Genomic DNA, 14737 nt, shown 5'->3' on the forward strand with positions numbered 1-14737 from the left:
GATCCGCCTGCCTCTGCCTCCCTGAGTGCTGAGATTACATGCCCTTCTTAGTTTTTAACTTTTAACATTGTGTCCCTGTGGGGATTGAGTTCTGGCACTGCATGATGGGTATGCGCAGCATCACTGAGCCACATGCTCAGTGGACTTACTTTATCCTGTCTGTCTGTCTGTTTCTTTGGAGATAGGGTTTCTCTCTGCAGCCCTGGCTGTCCTGAAACTCACTCTGTAGACTAGGCTGGCCTGGAACCAGAGTGGGATTAAAGGTATATGTCACCCCTGCCTGGCAGAGTTTTACTGCATAATCCAGGTAGGTCTTGAACTGAAGATCCTCCTGCCTCAGCTGCCCAGTCCTGGGGTAACTAGTGTGTTTTTCACTGTGTATACAAATTAACCTTTTCATCATTTTTTTAAATTAAAAAAAATCCATTATTTATTTGTGTCTATGGAGTGGGTGGTGGTGTCCTAGTTAGGGTTACTATTGCTGTGATGAAACACGATGACCAAAACAACGTGAGGAAGAAAGAATTTACCTGGCTTATGCTTTTGCATCACAGTCCATCGTTGGAGGAAGTCAGGATAGGAACTCAAGCAGGGCTGGGACCTGGAGACGGTTACTGATGCAGAAGCCATGGAGGTGTGCTGCTTACTGGCTTGCTTCTCCTGGCTTACTCAGCCTGCTTTCTAGTAGAACCCAGGGCCACCAGTCCAGAGATGGCACCACCCTCAGTGGGCCGGGCCGTCTCCTGTCAATCACTAAGAAAATGCTGGGTCGTAAGCATGAGTTCAAAGGCACCTCAGTCCCAGGGAAGTCAACATGCCAGTTGCCAGAAGCTGGATTTGTTGTAAAACCCACAGAGACCCTTGGAGAACTTGTGTCTTGACCAGGACTTGAAGCTGATCGGAGAGTAAGGGCTCTGGAACAGAGCTGAGTCAGATTTATCCTGGCCAAGACTGGCAAGGCCACCTGGGAGGTGTTTACTCTGGATGAAGAGGACACTAGGAGACGTTCTGAAGGCTCTTCTGAGGCTACTTGTTCGCGTTGGGGTGCTGGATGAGGGCAAGACGAAACTGGATTACATCCTTGGCCTGAACACTGAGGGTTTCTTGGAGGGGCAGCTGCAGACCCAGGTCTTTAAACTGGGCCTGGCCAAATCTATTCACCATGCTTGCAAGTGTCATATCAGGGTCTGCAAGCAAGTGGTGAACACCCACCCTTCATTGTCTGTCTGGGCTCCCAGAAGCACATTGACTTCTCCCTCTGTTCTCCTGATGGTGCTGGGTACCCAGGCCAGAAAGAGGAAGAACGTTAGGAAGGGCCATGGTGACGCTGGGGCTAGTGATGATGAGGACAAGGACTAAATTAACACCGCCCTGGACTGAGGATTGTCTAGTTTTCTAGTTGACTAATAAATCAAAGTTAACACTTGGAAAAAGGAAAAAGAGAAAAGGAAAAAAAGAAAAAGAAAATGCCCTGCAGGCCAGCCTATATAGCCTGATCTAATAGAAGCATTTTCTCAATTGAGGTTCCTTCCTCTCAGCCTGACTTTGGCTTGAGTCAAGTCGACATAAAACTATTGCGCATAGACAGTGGGGTGGGGTGCACACACACATGGAATTCAGAAGGCAGAAGGCAATTTGTGGGCGTTGTTTTTCTCCATCCACCTTGAGGGTTCAGCTTAGGTCGACAGGCTGCCAGCCATCATCTCTACCCCCTGAGACACCTTGAGGCTACACATGTTACAAGGTTTTACTTTATCCAGGAAGATCACATGAAACAGCAAACTGTGTGCTCTTTCAGTGAGGGGATGGGGCAGATCCTAAGCTACCTTACAGCCATGGAGCCGATCAGGCTGTTCCAGATCATGGGGCTGGAATCTCTGCCTTGGTTATGAGGCACAGCTGCATTTTAATTAATTAAGTAAGTAAGTAATTTTTTTACCAGCGACACATTCTTGGTCCAGCCTCTGTTGTTCCAGCACTGATAATGGGTCCTTCAAAATATCACAATTCAATTTCTCATCCGGGTAAGGCTCTTCTGGAATTGGGGTTGAAATATCTATTTTTCAGGAGGTTTAGAAAAGACTCACTGAAAGTTACGGTCACCCATACAGTTTTTGTTTGTTTGTTTGTTTGTTTGTTTTTTGGTTTTTCGAGACAGGGTTTCTCTGTGTAGCCCTGGCTATCCTAGACTCACTTTGTAGAACAGGCTGCCCTCGAACTCACAGCAATCCGCCTGCCTCTGCCTCCCGAGTGCTGGGATTAAAGGCGTGCGCCACCACACCCGGCCATACAGCTTGTTTGATGGAGAACACCTTACATACAGGGAGGTTGTGGGCCAGGGTATTCCTGCAGCACTGGGACCACACTGACAATTGTAGCTATTGAATGCCTGGTTTGGAAAGTCAGAACACATATTTCTTCCAGTTACTTAAGTAGATGAAGGGAGGCAGCATCTTTTTGCTCACCTGTTTATTCATTCAAGTGTGTTTAGGGATGCTAGACTTGTGTCAGGTGCTCCTCCATAGCTGGGAGTGGTCGTTGAATGAACAAAATGACACAATCTTTATGCCCGCAGGCCTTATATTCTAGTAGGTAGATATCTCCCACAACCTCCATTTTCAAGAGTACATTATGTGAGTGAGATGTGAGAGATATGTGGAAAAATAGAGGAAAAAGGAAGGCCGGAGGTTAAATGGGAGTAGGAGAAAACTTACTGGAAAAGGTGTATCCCAGGAGCTGATTGGGTCTGCCATTTGGACACGAGGCTACAGGGTATGCAATACAGAGGAAACAGCAGATGCCAAGACCCAGAGGAAGAAATATGCCTAATGAAAAAGAAAAAGCTAATATAATGGAGTAGGGGTTCTTGCTTTAATTAATAGCACCAAGTGGGGTTCCTCCTCCTCCTCCTCTTCCTCCTCCTCCTCTCTCTCTCTCTCTGCCCCCCATCTCTGTCTGTCTGTCTGTCTGTCTGTCTGTCTGTCTGTCTGTCTCTCTCTCTCTCTGTGTGTGTGTGTGTGCGCGCGTGTGCACACGTGTGCATGTGTATGTTGGAAATCAACCTGTGGGAGTGGATTCTTTCCTTCTACCGTGTGAGTCCCAGGGATGGAGGTCAACACCTTAGGCTTGGTGGCGAGTGCTGACCCATCTGGCTTAGCCACAGACCACATTTTAAGTCAAGTAAATTGCAACATCTATTTTGTTTTCTCTACTTGAAGGAGAAAGTACTGACTCTCATATTTCAAAGCTGTTACTTTCCATACCAGTGTGCGGGTTGTCAGAAAGAATTCTTCATCAATAAAGCACCATTTGGGTGTAATATAAATTGAAACCAACCTTTAAAAAATATACAAGCTTTTGATATTTGAATAACTGTTGATCTCTTCAGGGTTGTTGTTGGGGAAGTAAAATACATACTTTGGTAAAGAACTATTGCTGGAAATATTTTGAATTTCCTAGCTTGGAATTGTTTTCAAAGACTGGAACATTAAAAGTTTTGCATCTTGCCAGACACGGTGGCCCACACCTTTAATCCCAGCACTCGGGAGGCAGAGGCAGGCAGATTTCTGTGAGTTCCAGGCCAGCCTGGTCTACAAAGTGACTCCAGTATAGCCAAGGCTACATAAAGAAACCCTGTCCCTCTCCCCCCCACAAAAAAAAAGAAAGGAAGGAAGGAAGAAAGAAAGAAAGAAAGAAAGAAAAAGAAAAAGAAAAGAAAAGGAAAGGAAAAAAAGAAAAGAAAGGAAGAAGAAAGAAAGACAGAAAGTTTTGCAACATTCTTTGGCTTTGAGTGTTTGAATTTGAGCTCCTGAGCTGTTTCCAGTTGGCCCCATGGTGACAGAGAGCCACTGGTTGAAACTGACATGGGTACAGAGTGCATCGATAGACCAGAGCCTTTTATCTATTCCAATAACCTGTGGCTAAGCATTTTCTCTAATTTATTCCCTCAAAGGTGATGAGGCGAAGGAGGTCACGGAAGTGGCATTAATGCACATCCTTCATAATGACCTTCTAATTACAGCTACGTCAGATATGTCTTAGTTAGGGTTACTATGGATGCGATGAAACACCATTGACCAAAATAGCTCTAAGGGGAGGGGGGAGGGGGGAAAGGAAAGACTTTGTTTGGCTTATGCTTCCCTATCGTTGCTCATCATTGGAGGAAGTTAGGGCAGGAATTCAAGCAGGGCCGGAACCTGGGGACCTGGTACAGAGGCTATGGAGGGATGCTGCTTACTAAGTTGCTTCTCATGGCTTACTCAGCCTGCTTTCTTATAGAACTCAGGACCACCAGCCCAGGGATGGCACCACCCACAATAGGCTGCCTCTCTACCAGCTAATTAAGAAGATGCACTAGCAGCTTGCCTACAGCTGGATCTTATGGAGACATTTTCTTAATTGAGATTCCCTCTTCTCAGATGGCTTTAGCTTGTGTCAGGTTGACATTAACTATCCAGCACAGCATTAAGTGTGTGTGTGTGTGTGTGTGTGTGTGTGTGTGTGTGTGTGTGTGTGTGTGTGTGTGTGTTTTAAATGGGAAATGAAGATTATTTTCTGGACTGGAATTATTCTTCATATTTCAGCATAGTTTTGACATCAGCAGTTATTTGATATTAAAACAAAGAATTTTATTGAAAGAATTCATGCATAATTTAAAGCACAAAATTACAGTGAGCCCATATGTGCCCACTACCCAGTTTAGTGAGGGAGTCTGAGTATCACCTCTGTGGCTTCGTGTGCCTTTCTTCCTCATTACATTCCTCCTGACAGAAAGTAACCCGTGCCCCCCAGCTTGTGTTTCCAGACTCTGATCTACAGCGGTAAGATCTGGGCTTTGCCTTTTCTCCTTTAAAATCCAGGAACCAGGCCTCCAGGATGGGGCGTGCAGTTCCTGGCAAACTCAGTCTCAGAGCCTGGTTCCTTAAGGGACGGAGAGGTACTTTCCTGTTCTGGCTCCTGAGGAATTCTGCCCTTTCTGCCAGCTCAGTCATACTTGGTACTCGGTTTCCCTCCCCTTCTGCATTTTCCTTTGTAACGTCCCAGAAATGGTTTCTCCAACCGTCTAGTTTATTCTACTTTATATTAGATTTTCAAATCACACGCCTTAGGAATAATAACCAGTTCTGAAAGAAAAATCTCGTAACAGCTCTGGCTTCTTATTCGGCGCATACTTTCTTAGACTACATGACTCCAGCTATTTCAGGAGAGCGGAAGGCCAGCAGCTACAGAGCGTCCGGGTCAGTCCTATGCTCTTGTTCTGTACTGAGGAGAAACAAGAGGCTTTTAATAATGTTAGGGTGTGGCAAACGAGAGAGAGTGCTTAAGCACACTGAAAGAAAACTATTTTAAAGTAACATGTGGTTTTTTTTTTTTTTTTCTGGTGCCAATTTAATGACAACATCAAAGCAGAGTACTCAATTATTTGCTTTTTTTTTTTTTTTTTTTTTTTTGATATAACAAATAGAGTCTACGGACTCTTCTAGTGGTAATGTTTTTTCTCTCTATTTGTGCCAATTTTCCACCTCCTGTTAGCTCTCCAGTAAGTCTAAACCCAGAGCTGTGGTGATGTTGGGAATCCTAGTTACTCATCGGGCAGAGGCTGGAGGACACTTTGAGGCCAGGAGTTCAAGGCTAGCCTGGTAATGTAGTTTGACCCTGCCTCTGAAAACAAGTTAGTGAACCTACCAATTCAATAGCTTTATTGTTTTAAAATAGATCTGTAGCTTGTACATCTCAGTGAGGCTTGCTTTCCCCCTCTGCTCTTCTCTTGTTTCATGTGCTGAGGATGAGAGGGAGGGGCTCACCAGAGCTGGGCCATTGCTTCTCCATGGAGCCAGCTGGAGAACCATCATGCTTGGTGACTGTCACATGTGATCTAAATACTGCATTCAGTTAGAATCTATTTAGTGAGCCTTAGTCTTAATTTGATTTAGCGAAGAAGGTCTCTGAGATGTCCTTTCTAGGATCATTAATATATTTCTTTAAAATTTGTCTGTCTTTAAGACAGAGTTTCACTTCATAGCCTTGACTGTCCTAGAACTTGATCCATAGACCAGGATGGCCTTGAACTCACTGAGATCCACCTACCTCTGCCTCTGGAATGCTGGGATTAAAGGTGTATGCCACCACGGCCTGGCTTATTTTGTGAGCCCAGTTTTTAAATTTAATTTAGCAAAGAATTTGGGATTTCCTTTCCATAATCATTATTATATTTCTACAAATTTCTCCAGTCATGTATAATTCATTTGTTTTGAATTGTTGTTCAATAGCCCATTGTATAAATAGAAAAATACCAGTGCATCTGTTTTCTTATCATTGAATATTTTGGCTGTTTTAAGTTTTAATTTTAAAAAAATGTGTGCATGTATGTGTGTGTGCCTGCATGTACATGAGTGTGCATATCTGTGTGTGTGTGTGTGTGTGTGTGTCAGAGTGCAACCTCGAGTATCATTCTCAAGAATGCTGCCCACTTCCTTTTAGACAGGGTCTATCATTGGCCTGAAGAGAGCCAATTAGGCTAGACTGGCTGGCCAATGAGCCCCAGAGACTGCTGTGCCTCATCTCCCTACGGCTGAGATTCCAAGAGCATTCCACCATGCATGCATACAGCATTTAGGGAAATGAACTCAGGTCCTTATGCAAGGCGGGTGCTGATCCGCACAGTTCTGTGATTTCTGCAGGCATTCCTGCATTAAACTGTCAGATTCCTTCATTCCCGCCACCCTTTTTGTCTCCTTGTGGTCTTAATTCACAGTTCTGTAGTTTCCAAGGCTGAGAACATCATCAAATGTTTCTTCTGTTAGGCACTTGCCTTTAAGTTTTATTAGTACTTCCTTAAATTTTGGTTCGTATTTAAGCTTTATGTATTCTGCATATGAGTCATTAGTCAGTTATGTTTGTAATAAATAATCTTCCTAGTTTCTAGACATATTACTCTTTAAAATATTTCATTTGAATGGCTGGCAAGCCTGACAGTATAATATGAGTTTGATGCCTTGGGCCCATGGGATGGAAGGAGAAAGCCAAGGCCTACAAGTTGTTCTCTGAGTACCACAGGTTAGAGGAAAATCTATTTTCATTTTTTTTTATTGATAGCTAATTGTCCTGTAGTCACTTATTGATTTGCTTCTAATTTTCCCACTGACAAACCTTCAGTGTCACCTTCACAACAAATGCTCAGGTCTTTCCCAGTTTCTAGTTTCTGCTTTTTTTTGTCCACTTTTATATCTTTATGTCAAAATTATGCTTTCTTAGTTTCAGTAGCTCTGTATTGATTTTAGATGTATAGTGTATCAATTGCCTTTAGTTCTTTTTCTTCCTCAGGAGTACTTTACTTAGTCTTTTATTACTCCACATAAATTTAAGAATTATTCCATTGAGATTTTTGGCAGGAATCATTTAGGATATATACATCAAACCATGGACATTTCAATTTCTTCTTTAATTTTTCATTAACTTCTTTACTTAGCAAGCATTCATTACTATTGAGGAATGTCCTGGGAGTAGGAAGTGAGGGAACATGATCCCCAAACACACTGTGTTGGAGGTGGCCAATCAGACATGACCAAGACATAGCAATAAAGCAAATTTTTTATATATTTACTATGTTATACACACATATGTGATATATATATCTCCATGGGAGACTATTTAAACTAGATATTATTACAAAGAAGAATTTTGAGGTCCAGAATAAGAAATAGCCATTCTAGAAAAGTGGATGAACACATTCTTAAAAACCTCTGTTACAACAAAATATCACACAGCAGAGAAAAATGACTGAAGCATACAGAGAAATGTGATGGATTTGTATGGTTAGCAAACGAGAGCAGGGAGCAGATTATAGTACAATTTTAAAACAAAATTTAGTCAATGGATTAGTTACTGGTACTGTTACCTGCAAATGTGTGGGCAACATTTGTGGTTATGCTGAGATGCATGCAGTCTGTTGGTCACAGTTTGAACACACCTAAAAGCAAATCCAGACTTTTAGATATGCACCAGAGTCTTGGAGCATATGGTGTGTGTGTGTGTGTGTGTGTGTGTGTGTGTGTGTGTGTGTGCGCGCGCGCGCGCATGCGTGCACATACATGTATGTGTGTGTATGTATATATATGAAATATACATTTTGAATATATATGCATTCATACACACATTCATGATGAGTTTTATGGACTAGGCATTCCAAGAGATTAAATTAATAATTAATAATAAAATAAAAACTTAAAAACATATTGCAATAGAATTACTAGCATATCCACCCTAATGCTTTGGGGCAATTACTTAATGATTATTTTCATATAAGTGCTATACTGTTGTGAAAACTGACAGTTGAGTCTGTAAGTGAGATGGCTGCTAAGAGAGTAATCGGAGGGTAGTGCATATAGCATGGACTCACTGACACAAGAATTGTTTATGTCCTGCGTGGGATGGAACAGGACAGTGTGTCAGCAAACTACTCAGAATCATGGGCAACTTAAACACTGGAGAGTATTTAAGTCTGGAACTTTTCATTTAGGATCTTCAGATTGCAGACCAGGTAACAGAACAACTACATAAAGAAAAACTCTGGCTAAGGTGGGGGGTCTGTTGGATATTATATTTTCACAACTTCCCCCAACTTACATGTCTATCGTTCTCTTGACATTTTCTTTCTTTCTTTTTTGTTTTTATTGAGACAGGGTTTCCCTGTGTAGCCTTGGCTCTCTTGGACTCACTTTGTAGACCAGGCTGGCCTCGAACTCACAGAGATTTGCCTGCCTCAGCCTCCTGAGTGCTGGGATTAAAAGCGTGTGCCACCACACCCAGCCTCTCCTGCCAAACTCAAGCTCTCCCAACAGCAGTCGAGACAATTAGACAGTTTTTTTTCTACTTAGGAGCATCCTACAGTGGCATGGATGAGCAGAAGAAGGGATAAGATCACTTGTTTCGGTTTGGTTATGATATGGGTACACAGGTAACTAGAGCAAACAGGAGGCTGAGAAGTGAGGTAGCCTGGGCATTTCTGGTACCCATGTGAATATAGGAGGAGACAGAAAAAGCCTTCCCATGCGGATGCAAATTAGGGGCACTGGTTTGTCAGTTGCTGCTTTGCTGTGTGTCACTGTCCCTTTTTTTTTAGGCATTTGAATCTGAGTATATTTGATTGACTTGGATGTCTCACTCTGCTTTTTGGCAGGGAAACCTAAAAGAACACAAAAGTCTACCTCCAAGATTCTTTGTGGAACATTCAGGGATATATGCTAGTGTGTGTGTGTGTGTGTGTGTGTGTGTGTGTGTGTGTGTGTGTGTGTACACATCAAATTATTGCTTTTAAATTAATGAAAGGTTGTCAGTGTGCTGAGTGCCAACTGTCTGTCATCCCCTGTTCCCCACTGGGAAACTGGAAGGAGAAGAAAGAATTGTACTGGGGAGGGGTGCAGCAAGCCCGCCCCACTGGGATTGTTTCTGAGGGCTAACTGCAGCCGCTTTGCCGACCTTTCAACCACACAGCAGATAAAATTAAGTGATTCTTAAAACGGAAACATTCTGTGTAGAGAGAGGGGGAAAAAGACACAGAAAACTGACATGGCTGTCCAGAAATCAATTTATTTATTTGTGCTGTCTTACAGTTCACCAAAACTTACTATTCAAAAATTTCAGTTTGTGTAACATAAATAGCAAATGGTATCATTGTTGTTGTTATGATAATTTTAACATCTTTCTCCCTTTTACTATCACAATAATTTGAAGTGGATCAAGCAGCGGGCTCAGGGGTTGAGGAGTGGCTGTTTCATGGCTAAGTTGACTTCAAATTCAGCAGCCACCAGCTTTGCCAAGGATTTGCTTTGAACATTTCAATGACAAGTGACGAAGTCCTCATGCTTGAGTGTTTTCTGATGTTGAGTCACATCCAGAGGACTTGGGAACGAGGAAAAGAAAAAGAAACCCCGCTGGCCACGCTTGCTGTTTGTTTCCATGTTACACGTAAGGTTTCTGCCAGATGTTCACATTTCATCTTGTCTGAATAAAAGTCTTTCTTATTTGAGAATGTCAATATCATTTAACAGCAAAAGCAACATAATTACACTATTCAATAAATGTTTAACCAGAGACAGACATTTTAAACTTACAGAAGACTTACCAGAGTGGACCTTTTAGCAATTTAGTAGTTAAATTAGTTTTTTTTTTTTTTTTTTTTAAATTCCAACATCTGGTGAGCAGTCTCTAATTTCTAAAGTTTGGAACGAAAAGCCACTGCACAAATCCATCGCTCTGAACAATTTGCTAGTTGTTTACCTTAATGCCAATCTCGCCCCTGTACCAGACAAATATATTTCAAACGTGTTTTCAAATTCAGATTTCTGGGCATGAAATTAATGCCATTCCATTCGCCAACTGTCGTCCGTGTTTTGAGATGTCGTCCTTCTCTTGGGGAGTAGAGCCAGTCTTGTTACGGGAAGATGACTTAATGGCCATGCCTTCGACTGCGGCTTGGTGCCGATAGGTACACACTAGAGGTGGGATGGGTTATCTACTTGGCCTCCGGTGATAGAGTCAAGTTTCTCTTCTGGGTGCTTACAGCGTTTCAGAGAATAATGAGCAGTCTTATGCATAGGTCTTTAAAAAAAAAAAGTTTATAAATCCACAAAAGAGTCCCCAGCCCTTCCCAGGCCTGTCAGCAGTCAGCAGCACCAACACACTGAAGCACTTAGGTCATTCCCTATTTTAATCAAGTTGCCAAAGTCCTCCTCCTTTTCACTTTCTTTCAAAAAAGTTTTTATTTTATTTTATTTTATTTTATTTTTATGGCTCAGTTAATTCACATGCCTGATTTACCCTGACAATGTCGAACCTCAGCCCGCTTTGAAATACATGACATCAGACATTGACATATCTCTGAGGTCAGAAGTCAGATCTTCATTAGAATAGCACCTCGCACTGATTAGGTCTATTTCATCTAAGGGACACGGAGTGGGCATACATTCATAGCACGTGTCCTTGAAGAAGCCACTTGAGTTTTCGAGGATAAGGCAAAGTTTTAGTTTATGGATAAGAAAATAGAGATGAAGGACCACGTGCAAGCCTTAATGGAAGGCTGGTTTTTACTTGTCTTTATGGGAAGGCTGGGCGAGCTTCACCGTCATTCCCTCTTCCATATGGATCAGCTCTTTAGAGTACACTTTCCTCTACACCTGTAAGTGGAGAGAAAGTTGTAGAGTCATACATGCAATGAATATATGTGATTTCTAGGAAACTTTTTGAAACAAGTGTCATTCATTGTGCACACAGAATGGGAAATTCTACTTTCTTTGAAGCAGAATTTAGACTTGTTTCTATTGGAATTTTTTTTTTTTTACTGGAAATGTGCTCTGATAGGCCATTTGTCCTGGGAGAGGAGAGGGCCACAGACAGTAACAGATTCTCCAGCTATTGCTAGTGGGGCTCTGTTCCATGGACTGCGTCATGTTTGATACATGGATTTGCTGGAAGGAATTTTTGCATGCCACAGTGAAGAGGGGAGTTGAAGTAGTTTCAGGGAAAAAAAGAAACCTTGAATAATGGAATGACTTAAATGAAACTCTAAGTGGGCTAAGGTTGTCGCTCAGCATGCACTGGGTTCTGGGTCCACTCCTAACACTGAGAATGTGAGGAGAGACTTCACTGTTCTTCTGAGGGCTGTGTAACCTTTTACTCAAAAATCCCAGAGAAGAATATGGTTCATTCTTGGCTGTTGTGAGTGGGTCGTTTTGAAGATCAGAAGTCTGAGTGTAGTTTAAAGCTGGCATAGGATTTTGGCTAAGGTGCCCAGTAGTGGGTGTGCTTTCATACAGATCATAAGTAAGTCATGGAGAGAGTTACATTTGGGTCTGGAGTGTTGGCCCAAGTCTTGTAAATTCAAGACTTGGTCTCCAGCCTGTGATGCTAGTGAGAGGTGGGAGAGCATTTAGGAGGTGGGCCTTAGAGGGAAGGGGTTAAGCCCCGGGGGAGGCGGTGCCCATGAAAGGGACTCTGGAATACTGGCCTTCTGCTTGCCGCCTTTCCCTCCTACTATCACAGGGTCAGCATCATTCATTGGTCACTTTCCTCTCCCCACAGGTCCCCCGAAGTGGAACAACCTCCATGGACCAAAACCACGAAACCAATACGTCTTCTCCCTCACTCTCTTTTTTACCGCCTCTAGTTGTATAAAATATACCTCTGGTATTTTGTCACAGTAAACTCAAATACTATAAGCACAGATAACAGGTAGTCTAAAGATGCAGCAGATGGGCTTCAGGGTCTTGCCCTGCTACTGTGATGGAAGGGAAGATGTCTTTTGACATCTTACGGCAGGGATGGATTAGGAAAGGGAGCTGTAGAGCAAAGGTTTAAGGCTGCAGTAGGACTAGAGGGTTGCATTCACAGAACTGAGTGGAGAACATGTTACATGACAATGTATTATACATTTCAAAATAACTAAAGCCAGATTTTAATATTCTAGCCACATTAAAAAAAAAGATTAACTGGGGGATCTTGAGGTATAACACAGTGGTAGAGTATTCAGAAAATAGGTTAGTTTCACAATTAAGCTTAGTTGTTTAGGGGTTGAGATGTTTTTAGGTCTAGATAGATGTTTTAAGTTGATAGAGATGAGATATGATAGATACTGATTTACATTCAGAATTTTAGACTCACTAAGATAGAAAAATGTTTTCTTCAATGTTGCCAAATACAAATAGCCAAAACACTATGAATGTAACACACACACACACACACACACACACACACACACGCACACACATATATACAATTCCTGATTGTTTCTCGGTTCTTGCTCTTTGTAGTTTATTTAGTATTTGTGTAATAAAATAATGTATGAGTAAAAATAATTAAATAAATAAAAATCTACTGTGTTAAATAAGGCACATTAGAGTTAAAACAAGGAAAATTCAATAAAAGTAATGATTTCATTAAAAAAAAAAAAAGATTAACTGGGGGTCTTGAGGTATACCTCAGAACTAGAAAGAAAACAAAAAAATAAAGACAAGTTGGTGAGGTGTTAGGCCAGATCAGTTTATTAGCTTGACTGACTTCTTTCTGTGTTACTCACCTGTAATTGATCAAAACACCCACTGCACCCCATGAACCCAAACAATGAGTATTTGTTAATTCAAACTAAACAAAAATAAAATACATATTTCCTTTCTGTGTTGAAGGTTCTCCTAATTTAGGTTTCAGGCCACTGGCAGAAACCGCACTGACAGCCTTCTACCCTACTGAAGCCTTTTTCCCATGTGGACTTTAATGACTTGGAAATTAAACATTACTTATTGAGCAGATTTATGTTACCAACAAACAACAAGAGAAGGATCATACATGAGGATGCTGAGAATGAGGCTCTATTTGAAGAAGCCAGTGTCTATTTGTGGGTCTCCTGTTACATGATAAGCACAGCATATGCATTAGTTAATATTCTTATCATTGCCACCATCCTTTCATTATCATATGACGCAGGAGAGGCACATCTGCCAGTTATGGAGAATTACCCTCAGAAGTGATCTAGCCTTCAGATCCTCCAAGGATTCTGATTTTATTGGTTGGGCATTTTCAGAGCTCTTGGGTGATTTAAGGTTTAGCTGAGGTGCACTTAAAAAAAAAAAAGAAAGAAAAGAAAAGAAAATCATAATCAGAGTTTGTGGTTTGTGTCAAAAGCAGAGAGTAGGAAAAAGTGAAGAACACGGGGAATTGAACAACTACTCTGTCTGTAGGATGTTTTTATTGTGATGGTCTTTGAAGACGGAGTTGTCAATGTTTAGCAGAAGCACAGCAATTACAAACAGGCATGGGTGCCTCCTATTTCCTATTTGGTCCTCTGTGGCTTCTTCCTTCTATTGCCCCCGCTCTGACTACATAGTGCGTTTTTAAAAATCTGAGTCTTTTCGTTTGTTCTGTCAATTTGGTTAGGTCATGCAGCACTCCCCCTTCCCCTCCTGCTCGCACTCCTCCATACCCACTCAATCCTTTAATCCTCAGTAGTTTTCCTTCTTGTTCCATATCACATGTATTCTGCAATCTCTCCAATCATATAGTTTTAATTGGTGGTAAGAGATAGGCTTCCATACGGTTTTTTCATCTACCATTCCTTTAGGCGAGTCCACCCCAAGCCCCCTTTTCTTCGCCATACTCGCGTGCCCTCTTCTGCTTAAGCCACTTTGCCCCCATATCCCACCTTTCTCCTTTTGCTCTAAGTATAATTTACTTCCTCCCACCCCTTAATGCATAGATCCCAAGAGCCCTTTCTGGTTTCCTGGATTCTACTTGTCCTGTAAGCTAATCACTCAAAACTAAAAATTTGACCCTAGGATCTGCCTATGGGAAAGGGCATGTGGCCTTTGTCTTTCTGGGCCTGAGTTACCTCACTCACTTGAATTTTTCCTGTTCCATCTACTTACCTGCAAATTTAATGATTTATTTTTCCTTACATCTGAGTAGTACTCCACTGTGTATACAGGTAGTGCAGTTTTCATGTCCATTCACCTGTTGATAAACGTCTAGGTTGATTCTATTTCCTAGTTATTGCGACTAGAGCAGCAAAGAACAGTGCTGTGCAAGTATCTAAGTATCAGGATCTAATCCTTTCATGATAAAACTGGGTCATATGGCACTCTTGTTTCTAGTTTTTTTAAAGATTGATTTCCAAGGTGGTACTAGTTTACCCCCCTTGCACACAGTGCATAAGAGTTCTGCATTGCCACATCCATGCCAGCGTTTGTTA

The 14737-nt window shown here is 41.8% G+C and overlaps 1 pseudogene; it reads left to right on the top strand.

Moving 5' to 3' along the window:
- The first annotated feature begins 814 nt into the window (after window positions 1-814).
- Window positions 815-1359, top strand: LOC127187002 (40S ribosomal protein S9-like; annotated as a pseudogene).
- The last annotated feature ends 13378 nt before the right edge of the window (window positions 1360-14737 follow it).

This window comes from Acomys russatus, chromosome 3 (assembly GCF_903995435.1).
Source record: "Acomys russatus chromosome 3, mAcoRus1.1, whole genome shotgun sequence".
NCBI classification, from domain to species: domain Eukaryota; kingdom Metazoa; phylum Chordata; class Mammalia; order Rodentia; family Muridae; genus Acomys; species Acomys russatus.